Source organism: Nycticebus coucang, chromosome 13 (genome assembly GCF_027406575.1).
Source record: "Nycticebus coucang isolate mNycCou1 chromosome 13, mNycCou1.pri, whole genome shotgun sequence".
Classification (NCBI taxonomy): Eukaryota; Metazoa; Chordata; class Mammalia; order Primates; family Lorisidae; genus Nycticebus; species Nycticebus coucang.
Window position 1 is genome coordinate 30,996,400 of NC_069792.1, and position 15,557 is coordinate 31,011,956.

Sequence of the window (15,557 nt, forward strand, 5' to 3'; positions counted from 1 at the left end):
AAATGTTACAGGCTCAGTCTTTGGAACTCTTTTCTCTACTCTCTAGGCGATTTCATCCAGTCTTGTGGCTTTAAAAACTGCTTATATGTTAATGACATCCAGAACTTATATTTCCAGTCCAGAACTTGCCCGTGAACTCTAGATTTCTATCTGCCCACTCAATATTTCCACTAATACTTGCATGTCTAGCATACATCTCAAATTTAGCATATCTCCAAATGAATTTCTGGTGATTCCCCTGACAACCTTTCCCTGAAGCTTTCTCCATCTCAGTGTTGTCCCTACAGTTGCTCAGGCTTCCTTAACATCTTGGCCTTACCTCATGTTGAACTCCCCTCACATTTTAAATACGATCCTTGGAGCACATCCTATTGGCTCTATTTTCACTGCTGCTTGCTATTTATCTATTTTCTTCCCCTCCCCTCTCCTCCTCCTCTATCTCTCTTTCTTTCTTCCTCCCTCCCTTCTCTCTCCTTTCTTCTTTTTTATTTTTTTAGAGTCCCTTTTTATTGTCTGGACAATCCTCAAAAGTCTTGGGCTCATGGAATCCTCCGACCTCAGCCTCCCAAGTAGCTGAGATTGCTGGTGTGCACCACCTCCCCTGGCTCCACCTTTGTTATTATGGTCCATCTAAATCATTACAATTTCTTTTGTGGATTATTGCAATAAGCTCTTAATTGGCCTTCCTGTTTCCACCTCTTTAAAAGTGACACCAATATCTCATTCCCCTTCACTCCCTGTCCTTCTTCCTTGCTATTTTTTTCTCTATACCATTTAATACATATATATAATATACATTTTATCTCCTTCTTTGGGGTATGGTTTCTATATTATTCAATAGACCCGCTTTAATTGTGCATTTTGATGGGTTTAACAAATTTATACACATGTAACTACCAGGATCTAGACATAGAACATTTCCATCCTGTCAAAATTTCCTTTTGTCCCTCTTTTTGTAGTAAATTACCTCCCCACTCTGGCTCCAGGGAACAAGTGGTGTGCTTTTTAACAATGAGGGTGGGAGTGAGAGAAAGAACAACATGCTTTCCTCTAATGGGAAAAATGCAGTAGAGAAGAAAAATAAATGATGCAGGTCACATTAGATTTATACTTGCCTTTTGGAGAATTTCATTATCTATGTACTGTTTTGTAATGGTGTCTTTTATTCAGCATGTTTTTTAGACTTATACATGTTAGTGCATGTATCTATAGTAATTCACTCCTTTTTGTTTCTGAGTAGTGTTCCATTTTAAAATTATACTACAGCTTGTTTATTAACTCACCAGTTGATGCCCATTTGGGTTGTTTCCACGTTGGATTCGTATAGGTAAAGCTGAATAAGTGGCTTGGCAGAGTGGCTCATGCCTGTAATCTCAGCTCTTTGGGAGGCTGAGGAAGGAGTATCACTTGAGGCCAGGAGTTCAAGACTGGCCTAGCCAACATAGCAAGACCTCGTTTCTACAAAAACTAAAAAATTTAGCTAAGTATCATGGTGCACGTCTGTAGTCCTAGCTACCTGAGAGAGTGAGGTGGGAGGATTGCTTGAGCTCGGGAGCTGGAGTATGCTATATTAGTGCCATTGCATTCCAGCCTGGGTGACAGAGCAAGACCCCAACTAAAATAAATAAATAAATAAATAAATAAATAAAGCTTAGGCAAGATGGAGGATGCCTGTAATCCTAGCATTCTGGGAGGCCGAGGTGGAAGGATTGCTTAACCTCAGAAGTTTGAGACCCCCATCTCTGCTAAAAATAGAAAAACTAGCCAGACATTGTGGCAGGTACCTGTAATTCCAACTACTCAGGAGGATGAGGCAGGAGGATCACTTGAGCCCAGAAATTTGAGGTGTTGAGAGCTAGGTAGAGGTCATGGTACTCTAGCCTGGGCCACAGAGTGAGACTCTGTGAAAGAAAGAAAAAAAGGAAGGAAGGAAGGAAGGATGGAAGGAAGGAAGGAAGGGAGAAAAGAAAGGAAAGAAAGAAAAAAATACCAAATCGTTTTCCACCATGGTTGTACCCTTGCCACCAGCCATGTAGGAGATTTCTAGTTGGTCTAATCCTTGCTACCACTTGATATTTTTAGTTTTACTTTAATTTTAGCTATTCTAGTGAGTGTGAAATGGCACTCATTATAGTTTTAATTTGCATTTTCCTATGACTAATGATGTTAACAATCTTTTCATGTGCTTATAGCCATTTATACAATTTCTTTGGTAAAATATCAGTTCAAATCACTTGCTCGTGTTTTTAATTGCATTATTGTTTTCTTGTTGAGTTTTAAGAGTTCTTTGCCTGTTCTACATACAAGTCCTTCATTTGTACTACAAATACTTTCTCCCAGTTTATGGATTTCTTTCTATTTTCTTCTTTATTTTTTTATTTTTTTGGAGAGATGGAGTCTCACTTTATTGCCCTTGGTAGAGTGCTGTGGCATCACAGCTCAAAGCAACCTCCAACTCCTGGGTGTAGGCGATTCTCTTGCCTCAGCCTCCCGAGTAGCTGGGACTACAGGTGCCCGCCACAACGCCGGGCTATTTTTTTGCTGCAGTTCGGCCGGGTCCGGGTTTGAACCTGCCACCCTTTGTATATGGGGCTGGCGCCCTACTCACTGAGCTACAGGCACTGCCCTCTTTTTATTTTCTTAATGGTGTCTTTCTTTTTCCTTCTTTTTCTTTTTTTGAGATAGAGCTTCGAGCTGTCACCCTGGGTAGAGTGCCATGGCATCACAGCTCGCAGCAACCTCCAACTCCTAGGCTTAAGAAATTCTCTTGCCTCAGCCTCCCAAGTAGCTGGGACTACAGGCGCCCACCACAACACCTGGCTATTTTTTGGTTGTAGTTGTCATCGTAATTTAGCAGGCCCAGGCTGGATTCAAACCCACCAGCTCTGGTGTATGTGGCTGGTGCCTTAGCTGTTTGAGCTGCAGGCGCTGAGCCCTTAATGTTGTCTTTCGAAGCACATACCTTTTAAAAATTTTGAGGAAGTCCAACTTAACAATTTTTTAAAATTACTTTAAAGTTTTTGTGTGCTAAGAAATCTTTGCATATTTCAAAGTTAAGACTTTTTTTTCCCATAACATCATGTGTATTTTGCTTATTTCATTTTGTCTCCCACAAAATAAAAAATGCTACAAAGTGGTACAAAGTGCTAGAGAAAAACTCAGTGAAACCCAACTGGTTACATCCACACTCTCTAACTTATAGCTTAATTAGACTGTATTTTCTTAGTTTGCCAATGAGTTTCTTTTTTTTTTTTTTTTTGTAGAGACAGAGTCTCACTTTATGGCCCTCGGTAGAGTGCCGTGGCCTCACCCAGCTCACAGCAACCTCCAACTCCTGGGCCTAAGCAATTCTCTTGCCTCAGCCTCCCGAGTAGCTGGGACTACAGGCGTCCGCCACAACACCCGGCTATTTTTTGGTTGCAACTTGGCCGGGGCTGGGTTTGAACCCGCCACCCTCGGTATATGGGGCCAGCGCCCTACTGACTGAGCCACAGGCACCGCCCTGCCAACGAGTTTCTATAGGCAGACAACATATCACAGTGCTAAAGAGTAAAAGACATGGAAAATAGACAGACCTAGAATTGAAATCTGCTGCCTGTGCACAGAGACCTTGATGGGGCAGGTCGCTTCACTTCTCAGAGCCTCTCTCCTTGGAGGCAAAATGGAAAAAATGGTGATTTTTGTGAGATAATAAATGCAAACCCCTGGGTACCCAGGATAGGGTTCAATGAACTTTAGATGCCATTATTATTATTAAAATAAATTTGAAGCTGCCAATGCCAACTTGCCCAACATGACATGGTGAATAGTATTTATAACCAGAAGTTAAAAGCATTGCCATTGTTATTATTATTATTATTATGTTGTTGTTGTTGAGACAGAGTCCCAGCCTATGCCCTGAGCAGAGTGCAATGGTGTCATAGCTCACTACAACCTCAGACTCGGGCTGTAGGCTTCCTGTTGCCTCAGCCTCCAGAACCCTCTGGGATTACAGCTGCTCACAGTGGCACCTGGCTGGGTTTTTCATTTTTATAGGAGTCAGGGTCTCACTCTCGCTCAGGCAAGTCTTGAACTCGTGAGCTCAAGCAATTCTCCCTCCTCAGCCTCCCACAGTGCTGGGATTACAGGCGGCCATTGTTATTATTAAATTATTATAGGAACACTTCCTGAATAGTAATGAGCCACATATTTCACAGTTGGCAGTGTGTTTTCCTAACAAAAATTTGGGGATGTTTGTAATTTGTTAGAGCCATATGTCAACAGATTTCTTCTAAACTTCTAAGAATAGAATAACCTCAGATTTTTTTTTTTCCCACAAAAAGACCATCTAAAAATGTCTTTTTTGGCTGATGCTTTTTCTGTTTCATAAAGTCAGGCCTGGAAGAGTTCTTGTAGGTTTCATGTGTTTGTAGCATTTGCTTGTTTGCGTGTTCTCAACCTTGACCAAGGGTTCTGACTCCTCGGTCACAGGCCAGGAATTAAAACACAATGAAGATTTACCTGCCGTCCTCCTTTTCCACTCTCTTTGTCTGGTAAATTTTGTGATTTCTGGTTCAGAGATCTTTCAGGCAAGTGTGTGGCGTAACTACTTCTCCCACACTATTTGCGTGCCGTTTATATCGGTCATTCAGTCAGCTTGTCACGTTTAGAATCCTGGACTAAATATTTAATAAACAATCTGGGCTCGAACATTGGTTGCCTTTAACACACAAATATTTAAACTAGCCACTCAAAGAGGGCTGCTTTTTGCTTCCTTTCTGAGAACTGCTAAGCTGTATGCACAGAAGTTTCATTGTGCCCGTTTATTCTGCGGTGGCTTTCCCGGAGGATGTAAACAGAGTAAGATGGAGTTTGATGTGACTCGGCTGTGATGACTGAGGGGCTTTTGGTGTTTAGATGATTCGAAACCCATAGTGCTGGGGCAGCAGTGCCCGTGCTCTGGTGAAACATCCTGAAAGCTCGGGATGACTCAGGCTGCACACTCTCACTGTTCTGTCGGCTTCAGTTCAAACCACACCAGATACACACAGTTTGGTTTTGACAATTTGTCACATAGTTAAGTAGGATTTAGCTAAATGTTTATTTGCTTCCTTACCCCTGAATTACATTCTATCTCTCCTTGTTTCCTCAGGGCCTAGTAGTCCTTTTTCAGAGATAGGACAGCCGGTTCTTGGCATAACAGAATTACTCTGCTTTCTGATCACAATTCTGGCTGCACAGGATGTCTCCGGGTGCCAGCGTGTGCTTCTGTTTCTTTTCTTTCTGTTTCTCTGCTTCTTTTAGGTTTTGCAAGGGGCTGTTGCTGAGGACACCTGACTGAGGCACGGTTGTGTCCAGTGAAGCCTTGAGAGCTGTGACCAGCAGGTCCAAGGAAACAGGCTTTGTCTGGCCCGGTCAGATGCTACCTTTCCTAAACATGGCGTGGGGACAATGGGGGTGGTGAGGGTGGTGGTAGGTGTTAAAGCTTGGCTTTATTCTATAGTAGAGATGAATATTCTAGAGCACAGTCACTTTAGATGACCAGTTTTATATATTTGAATGTGACTAGGTTCCTATTTCCTGTGAACTCATGTCTCTAGGATAGGAGCTATAGGAGGGAGGCAGAACCAAATAGAACATAAAGCACGGGGTATGTGAGAAGGGATCATGCTGAAGGCTAGGGAAGGGGAAGGCTGCCATCTGAAATCTTCACACTCCCCAGTTTTTCTGAGTGATCATGGAAACGAACAGCAGATGCCTTAGTGGTTATCGGGCAGGCCACCTAAAGCAGTGACTCTCAACCTCTCTGGTACATTAGCATCAGCCAGGAAGTTCTGAAGCTACCTCCGCATGGGCCCCACTCTGCATCGCCAACTAAGCTGATTTAATTGATCTGCAAGGGGACCCAAGGATCAGTATTTTTTTATTTTATTTATTTTTATTATTATTATTTTTTTTTGTAGAGACAGAGTTTCACTTTATTGCCCTCGGTAGAGTGCCGTGGCATCACACAGCTCACAGCAACCTCCAACTCCTGGGCTTAGGTGATTCTCCTGCCTCAGCCTATCAAGCAGCAGGGACCACAGGCACCTGCCACAACGCCTGGCTATTTTTTTGTTGCAGTTTGGCCGGGGCTGGGCTTGAACCCGCCACCCTCGGCATATAGGGCTGGCGCCCTGCTCACTGAGCCACAGGTGCCGCCCAGGATCAGTATTTTTTAATAAACTCCCCCAGTGCTTCTCAAAGGAAGGTCAAGGACCCCAGCCCAAAGAAGCTTTAGAAGTCCCCAAGAGTGGGGATCCCCATGTTGGCATCTTCTCTTATGGAGCCTGGGGAAGTCCTAAGCCTCCATAAGATTTCTTTCAGCAATGAAAGAAATCCCCTCTTCTATTTTGTGGGAAAAGGAGGAGAAGATGGGCCAGTCATCACCTTGGAAACTCCCTGGCCCTCAGGACTCCCCCAGTCTCCTTCTGGACCCTGGCCACAGAACGCTTTCCTAAAAAGCTGTGGATTGATGTTTGTGCCCTCTCTTTCACATTTTTCAGGTCCAAATTCTATGGAGATACTTACAATTAACCTTTTTTCAAGTTAGATTTTAGGCAAGTTAGTACAGTTATAACACGATTTTCCGGTTTGGCGTGGTCCCCTAGAAAAGCCCATGAGGTTTTATGGCATATTTCTTAAACAGTATCATAATGTAATTTAAAACTGCCATAGGTGTGGACAAAATATGTAGTAATATAATTCAGTTTTAAAATCAGATTAATGATTCTGAGCTTCTAGATTGGAAATGAAAAACAAAGAAAACTTATCTCTTTTAAGATCTTATATGCATGATAAACATGGAACAACTAGAAAATGATTCTGGCGTAGTTAAAAATCACACTCAGTCTCAGTTTTCTTATCTGAAAAACGAGATTGCAAATAGCTGTCTTTCCTTAAATCAAAGATTTAAGAAGATTAAATTAGATGATTTAGGTGAGTGTATTTTAGACACTATAAATTATTCTTCAGAGGTAAAATACTGTTACAGTCCAATTGAAGTATGTTTTTCAATTTAGAATTGATTGCATTGAAAACAAATTATCTTGTTTAGCTAGTTCTCAATTTCAGGAAGGCATGGAAAATGAAAATGTCTATATTAGCTCACTATATGTCAATCAAGATTTGCTAAAAAAAAATCATCAAATGGTGTAAAGAATAAAATAATAATTATTATACCAAAAAAAAAAGAAAGAAAAGAAAAAGAAAAAAAAAAAAGAAAGAAGAAAAAGAAAAAAGAAAGGAAAAAAGAAAAAACGTTTGCTAAAAAGATCTTGCTTTGGTAGACATTTTAAAGTTTTTTTTTTCTTTTAAACTTTTTAGAGGTTTTGGTTGTTTAATCTTATTTTATCCTTATAAACATTTACTGATAAAATAAAACACCAGCTTCAGTAATTTTCAACATATGGGCTGTGTCATTTCTTTTTTACCAAACTACTCCTACCCTTGGTAGACCCCCAGGTTATTTTGAAAGAAATCCCAGGCTTTTTTGTCATTTTATTCTTCAGTATTTAAAATATATTTTGAGATAAATAGTAGTCATTTCAACAATAACAAATGTGGAATCTGACACCTCTTGGAACCTTGCACAAAGTCCCATGGCTTACTTGAAGAACTAGAACTTGAAACAAGCTTTTTAGACTTTATTAGAAATATATAGTAAGCAATATTTTTTAAAAGCTTATTAAAAAATATACCAAATCTCATGGGTAAAAGTGTTTTGTTAAAAAAATACCAAATATGTATTGTTTGGGGTTGATTCTTAAAGATTAGGGAATAGATCAGTTGTAAGAATGAGTCATAAAATTAAAGAACTTGGTTATCTTATCCAACCTCTTCATTATAAAGAGAAGATATGGAGGTCTACAAAGAATAAGACATTATTTTTTTAAACACAGGAAAGCCTGTATTCATTGCCTGGAATTACATAAAGAGAATTAGTTGACATTTTGCAGAGATGAAGCAAAAGATTTCAATGGGTGAAATAATTAAGAACTTGCTTTAAAAGAGAATTAAATGAATTCTATAAAGATGCATTTTATTTTATACTTTCTCAGTCTCATGTAACAATGATGCTAATATTGGTGAAGTAAAAAATGAGAAAACGATGACTATGTTATCATTACTAATATGTAAGTGTCCAGATTGGCTTGACTCCCTTCGGAGCAATGAATCTGGGCTGAAACAAAATATTATTATATGCAGAACATATAAGATCCAAAAAATTAGGTTGTAGAAAGGAAAATTTCAAACTGGGAAAAGCAGAGCCCGCAGCATTTAATTCAATGGTTTCCTGTAAAACCAGGTGAAAGGATGTGTGTGGTTGTATCTAGCCACAGGCAGGGGCAAACAAATTAGCACATTATAGTTGTAGAACTCAGGGTCACAAAGGTTAGCATCATTCCTGGATACAGTCATCAACAAGCAACTCTGATGGAGTACCAAGGAGAGCTTCCAGGGAGTTATTACTATGCTAGGGTACTCCTGAACACTCGGGTCTTTTAGATTCAATATCAGCTCAGAGTTACTATATTGATTTTGTTCTGTTTCGTGGGTAGACATATAGGCATGAAAGACTTTGATGGTGTAGATTGGTGGCTCTCAACTATGGAGTTCTAAAACAAAAACAAAGAAACAATCCCCCCAAAAAAACAAAAAAACCCAATGCTTGGGCCATGTTCCCAGAGATTCTGATTAGCTGGAATAGGGTAGAGCCTAGACAGAGGTATATTTTCTTTCTTTTCTTTTTTTTTTAAATTTATTAATAGTTTATTTATCACTCATATTCATAGCTCAGGAACACGGGTCAGTGACAAACGTCTATGTAAATCAGCCCAAAGAAATTCTTTATATTCCAAAATCGCTTTACGCTCTGAAAGACACCAGCCTGCCTCATCTCCTCAAAATCTTTCATAGAATCATAATTTCTATAGAAATCTGCATATGCCTTCTTTCTTGGTTCAGCCACAGCAAACTTATAGAAAGCTGCAACCCCAGGCATACAACAAATGCTTCAACAATATGAATCTGCAGGCGCCTGGCCAAGAGGCCACGCATCTGAGGTTTGGCCAAAGCATTGGAAGCCATGGTAGTCACTGTCCTTGATGGGTATGCCAACCTCAATGCGTCCTTCCCAGCTAAGGTGCACACGACCTGCCCTTTCTTTTCTTTTTATTTATTTTTTTGACATAGAGTTTCACTATGTCGCCCTGGATAGAGTGCCGTGGTGTCACAGCTCAGAGCAACCTCAAATTCTTGGGCTTAAGCAATTCTCTTGCCTCAGCCTCCCAAGCAGCTGGGACTACAGGCGCCCGCCACAACGCCTGGCTATTTTTTGGTTGCAGTTTGGCCGGGGCGGGGTTTGAACCCACCACCCTCGGTATATGGGGCTGGCGCCCTACCCACTGAGCCACAGGCGCCGCCCAGACAGTGGTATATTTTTACATGCTCCTCAAGTGATTCTAACATGAGGCTATGGCTGAGAACTGCTGATTTAACTGACAAGAAGTCATCTTTGACTGAAGCTCCTCTGAGGGATAAGGACTGTCTTCCTATACCCGGGAGTCATCCACATCACTACCTATGTGGCTGACAGAGGTGCCATTCTCTCCAGGAGGATGTGAGGGTCAGTTTATATGGGGTGAAGTGGTGTCTGTGTCCTTTCATCAAATTGACTGCCTTCAGTGGGTAGTCAGAGTTCAACTGGGAAGTCCCCACGTGTTGTCAGAGTTCTCATGATGATGGACCTGGACATCATCTGAAACCAGAGGAAAATATTATTTTTAGGTGAGACCTTAATAGAAGACTTCTCAGGTCAAATTTCAATTCTGTGTCTGGCCTAGATATAACCAATAGGAATTGGTTGTCAGGTCCAGTCAAAGCAGTTTTGTTACTATATTGATTTTGTTCTGTTTCTTGGGGGAAAGTACAGGCATGAAAGACTGATTGCTTAGACTGGTGGCTCCCAACCATGGAGTGTTTGGAATCAAACTCTCAGAGACTCTGATTTTGTTGGTATCACAACACCTGAGAAGAACTGGAATTAATTGTCTGAGAAACACAGAATAGCACATGCCCGCGAGACTTGGGCTGCAAATCAGGCTTCTCCTCAAGGGGTGAGGAGTCATCCTATGGCTTATCCTATGGCTCACTGTGGCTGGACTTACACTTTAATTTTTTTTTTTTTTTTTTTGCAGTTTTTGGCCGGGGCTGGGCTTGAACCCACCACCTCCAGCATATGGGGCCAGTGCCCTACTCCTTTGAGCCACAGGCGCCGCCTGGACTTACACTTTAGAATGAGAGATGAGAGTGAAGATAATTTCCCTGAATTTGAATGTAAGAATATAATATAATTTGAAGATAAGAATGAAAGGACCTTATCCTTTTCACCCATAAATAAACAATAAAATGAATTTTATTGTATATTTCTTAGGATAAGATGTCTTTCCAGAACAACTATATCAGCTTTGGTACTCTAGGCAGCAACTCATATTAGCCAGTTTTTCCCTTTAGTGCTTGTGCTTAAATATTTTTGTCTCTTTATTTTTGTCTCTTTATAAGAAGTATTACATGCCAGGTTCGAGACCAGCCTGATCCAGAACGAGACCCCTCTAAAAATAGCCAGGCATTGTGGTGGGCACCTGTAGTCCCAGCTACTTGGGAGGCTGAGGCAAGAGAATCACTTAAGCCCAAGAGTTTGAGGTTGCTGTGAGCTATAATGCCACAGCACTCTTCCAAGTATGACGAAGTGAGACTGTGTCTCAAAAAAAAAAAAGTACTATGTGCTTTATCAAGAAAGCTTATATAACTTAGAAAAGCAAACTTGAAAAGTAAGAGTACTTTCATTATTCAGATAATCTTATTTACCACTTGGTTTACGTCTTTCTGGTATTTTTGTTTTTAATTTCAGGAGAAACATTTTCATTCTTGGGAGGAGAATAGACAAGAATAAGATAGGACTTAACTCTAATAGGGATCTAGGGTCATTAAAGGATTCAATTAATAAAAAGTAAGGAGCCCTGTCATCAAATGTGTATACCAAGAGGGAGAGGCATACTGCTGAACCACGGAGTGTGGGACTAGGGATTAAAAAGGATGTGGCTTCTCAGATTGGGATTGATTCTGGAATCTGGGATGAAGTAGGGATTTTAATACCCCATCTTTAGGAAAAGGAAAGGTTAAGGGGGCCAGAAAACAAGCTAGACCCAAGCAGTATCTTCTTTTTGATTACATCTTAGACATTTCTTCCTTTGACATCTCTCTTAAAACCATCCCTCCTCCCTACTTGCCTCAAGCAAATGTGTCCTCTCTAAGAATCTTCATCCTCCCAGATGACCCTACATACTGTTGCCAGATGAGTCTTCATAAATTACATTTAAAAAAATTTTTGTTGTTAACCTATGAATGTTTTTTTTTTTTTTTTGTAGAGACAGAGTCTCACTTTACTGCCCTTGGTAGAGTGCCATACGTCACAGGACTCAGAGCAACCTCTAGCTCTTGGGGTTATGCGATTCTCTTGCCTCAGCCTCCCGAGCAGCTGGGACTACAGGCGCCTGCCACAGTGCCTGGCTATTTTTTGGTTGCAGTTTGGCCAGGGCTGGGTTTGAACACACCACCCTCGGTATATGGGGCCAACACCCTACTCACTGAGCCACAGGCGCCGCCCGTGAGTGTGTGTTTTAATCTAGTTTTTTTTTTTTTGAGACAAGATCTTGCTCTGTCATTCAAGTGCAATGGCCTCATCTTCACTCACAGCAACCTCAAACCCCTGGGCTTGATTGATTCTCCTTCCTCAGCCTCCTGGGTAGCTGGGATTACAGGTGTTTGCCACCATGCCCAGCTAATTTTTCTATTTTTTTGTAGAGATGGGGTCTTGTACTCCTGAACTTAAGCAATCTTCCTCTACCTGGGCCTCCCAAACTGCTAGGATTACAGGTATGAGCCACCATTCTCAGCCCTTGAATTACTTTTTAAAATGTCTTTACTTGGAAATAAAAAATGGTTCCAATTACCCAGCTGAGTTGATTGCAACATTTTTCTCCCTGTTATGATTCTCTTTTTTATTTTTTTGAGACAGAGCCTCAAGCTGTCGCCCTGGGTAGAGTGCTGTGGCATCATAGCTTACAGCAACCTCCAACTCCTGGGCTTAAGCGATTCTCTTGCCTCAGCCTCCCAAGTAGCTGGGACTACAAGCACCCACCATGATGCCTGCCTATTTTTTTGTTGTAATTGTCATTGTTGTTTGGCAGAGCCGAGGCTGGATTGGAAATTGTCATTGTTGTTTGGCAGAGCCGAGGCTGGATTGGAACCCGCCAGCTCTGGTGTATGTGGCTGGTGCCTTAGCCGCTTGAGCTACAGATGCTGAGCCCATAATTCTTTATAATCCAGCTCTCATTCAGTTTTGTTTTCCATATCTTACTCCCCTACTCTCTCTATCTGATCATGTGGATTCACTGATTGTTCTAAAAATGTATCATTTTCCTTATCATTGTTCCTATCCTCATCCCCAGGCTACGGTCTTACGTGGAAGGTTCTTCCTTATTTCCTCTGATTATTGTCCCCATCAAAGGCCTGGATCTAGTCATGCCTCCTTCCCAATATGTCCCCAGATTTATTCAAATCCACATTAATTTTATTTTTTTCTTGGACCTACCACACGAATCCTAATTTACTACTATTTTTATACCTTGTATTAGTCACTTTTATTTTTGTTAACTGTTCCCCCTCAGTTAGGTCATAAGTTTATTGAGAATGAAATCTATAGCTTCTTTTTTCATCTACTGTATAGGACTAGTATAAACACACTCAGCTGAGTTGGTAGGATGCTGAACTTACGTGCAGAAAAATTCAATATTCAAATTCTTGCAGTAGATTTTTTTCAGGTTTTTTTTTTTTTTTTTTTTTTCAGTTTTTGGCTAGGGCCAGGTTTGAACCCGCCACCTCCAGTACATGGGGCCAGTGCCCTACTCCTTGAGCCACAGGCACCACCCAGTTGTTTTCAGTATTTTAAAAGAAACTATGCTTTTCTTTCTCCAGTCAGTGAAATAGTTTCACAGGTTGCATTCATAATAAAATTTAGGAAAGACTAAAAACAAATATTTTACCTGTCTTCTTCACATTCATCAATGGCATTAACAGACTTCATCAAAGTAATTCAATATAGATGTGAGTTTACCTTCCTCATTAAGATATTATGAGCTCAAGGACAAGAAAATCATACTCTGTTTATAAGGTCATTTAACTGATACCATTTTCTTTAAGTTATATTGGAGGACGTTTATACTATATTAAGGAAAAATAGAATCTTTGAAGACCCATATTTAAAGAACATGTATGATGGTAATAATTATAAAATTAAAGAAATAAAATCAAAAGCTGAATCATAAGAAAATATTTGACATAGGCTGGGCCTGGTGGCTCACATTATAAATCCTGGCACTTTGGGAGGCAGAGAGACGGGAAGATTGTGTGAGGCTGGGAGTTTAAGACCAGTGTGGGTCTGGACACAGGGAGACCAGGTGTGGGGCTGCATGCCTGTAGTCCCTGCCACTGAGGAGGCTGAGGATGGAGGATCACCCAAGGCCAGGAGTTTGAAGTTATAACAAGCTACGCCCCCTGCACTCTAGCCTGAGTGATGGAGCAAAACCCTGTCTCAAAAAAAAAAAAAAAATTGGCCCGGATACGGGTAAAGTATTATTTTCTCTTGGAAGATAGAAATACAATATCAATTTATTTGAATAATGTTTTCCTAAGTTGAATATTTATTATTGTTTGCTGGTTATAAAATTTATAAATGTTTACAGAAAAAATTAAGAAAATACCAAGGCATATATTGTGGGCTGAATTGTGACCTCCCCCAAATTCATAAGTTGAAGTCCTTCACCCAGGACCTGAGGATGTGACTCTATTGGAGACAAGGGGTCCCACGTGTGGACTCTAATTCAATCATATGTCATCCTTATAAGAGGGGATTAGGACACACATAACACATAAGGAAGAGTGATGAGCTTATGAGGACACAGCAGAAGAACGCATCCATCTGTGTCCATCTGCAAGGAGAGAGGCCTTTGAAGAGTCAAACCTGCCAACACCTTGATCTTGGACTACTAGCTTTCAGAATTGAGAGAAATAAATTTCTGCTATTTAAACCACACAATCTGGTATTTCGTTATGGCAGCCCAAGGGGGCCCTATTGGAGTATACACACAGAGAACTTGTCCTCATGATCTCACTCCCAGGATGAAACAAAACAGTTTTAAGAGCTTAACATATTTTCTCTAAGTGCTTTCTAGTATAAATGGCTGCACAACGTACATCAAGTTCTGTAAGCATCATCATGGACATTTCCCCCTGAAATGCGTGTGGATACACAACATCCTTTCTACGGGTTCATAGTTTTCCATCGGAACCTACCAGTCCTTATTGATAGCCATTAGTAGGATTTATAGTATTATAGCATTCTGTTGTCTTTAACCTTTTTGCTAGCCATTTAAGTTGCTTTTTTGTATAAGCACTGCACAAAGTGTGTATTTATTCTTGTTCCTACATCTGTGTGTACTTGACAGATTAAGAAGCATGATTTAAACATTTTTCTTCTGGTTACATATTCATTGATATAATAATCACAGATTATTAGATGAAGTACTATCTTGGGTAGGCTAATTTTAAAAAGGAAAAAAAATCATGGAAATAAGCAAAGCTCAAAGATCACCCACAAGCTCACAGTAAGAGATAATCACGTATAATGTGACGATGTCTATCCATTTAACCTCTTTAACTACATGATTTAAAAGCATAACTGGATATTCACATGTTTCTTGGACCCAAAACTCCCTTGTTCCCTTGCTCCCACAGCATCCCTTGAAATAATTATGAACTGTCAAAAATCATACACCTGGCACCGAATGAATGTCTTAGCGATTGTGAATGTTGCTTTAAAACCCTTGGATCCAGTTTAACTATTTTTTGGTAATGAAAACACCTGTAATCCTGGAGGTTGAGCCACAAGGCGATGGTGGGTTGGGTGTGAGTGTAGGGCACCGAAGAGATGCCTGAGCAGCAGGTGGGGCCCATCTGCAAACACCTTTGTGCAGAAGCCATTTTGCAGTCCCTCTCTTTCCTCTGGTTAATGGGGGTTTCCATCCTAGGAAGGAGCAAAAAGAGCAATGTCATGATTCCTGATCCCAAATACACCTTTTTCATGTCCTTGGAAAAATGGTTTGGAATGAACTCAAATTTCCCTCTAAAGTGCACACAACACCTTGAAACAGAGGAAAGAGTAAATTTGAAAGGCAGCTTGATCTTAACTCTCTATTTATGACATTTCTGGTTTATCAAGAAGTTTCATCATCTGTAAAATGAGGAACACGGGCCAGGCGACTTTCAAGTTCTTCAGCTGCAAGCTACAAAATTCTCAGACTCTTTTACCTATTTGAACACTACCAACACACAGGGCAGAGCAGGCTCTTGATAAATGGTTGTAGAGTTAAATTAAAAAGGGATGGAAAAATTGCAAACTAGATTAATTACTTTGTAAA

The 15,557-nt window shown here is 40.5% G+C and overlaps 1 pseudogene; it reads right to left on the reverse strand.

Moving 5' to 3' along the window:
* Window positions 1-5,184: 5,184 nt before the first annotated feature.
* Window positions 5,185-9,108, reverse strand: LOC128563307 (cytochrome c oxidase subunit 6C-like; annotated as a pseudogene).
* Window positions 9,109-15,557: the final 6,449 nt, after the last annotated feature.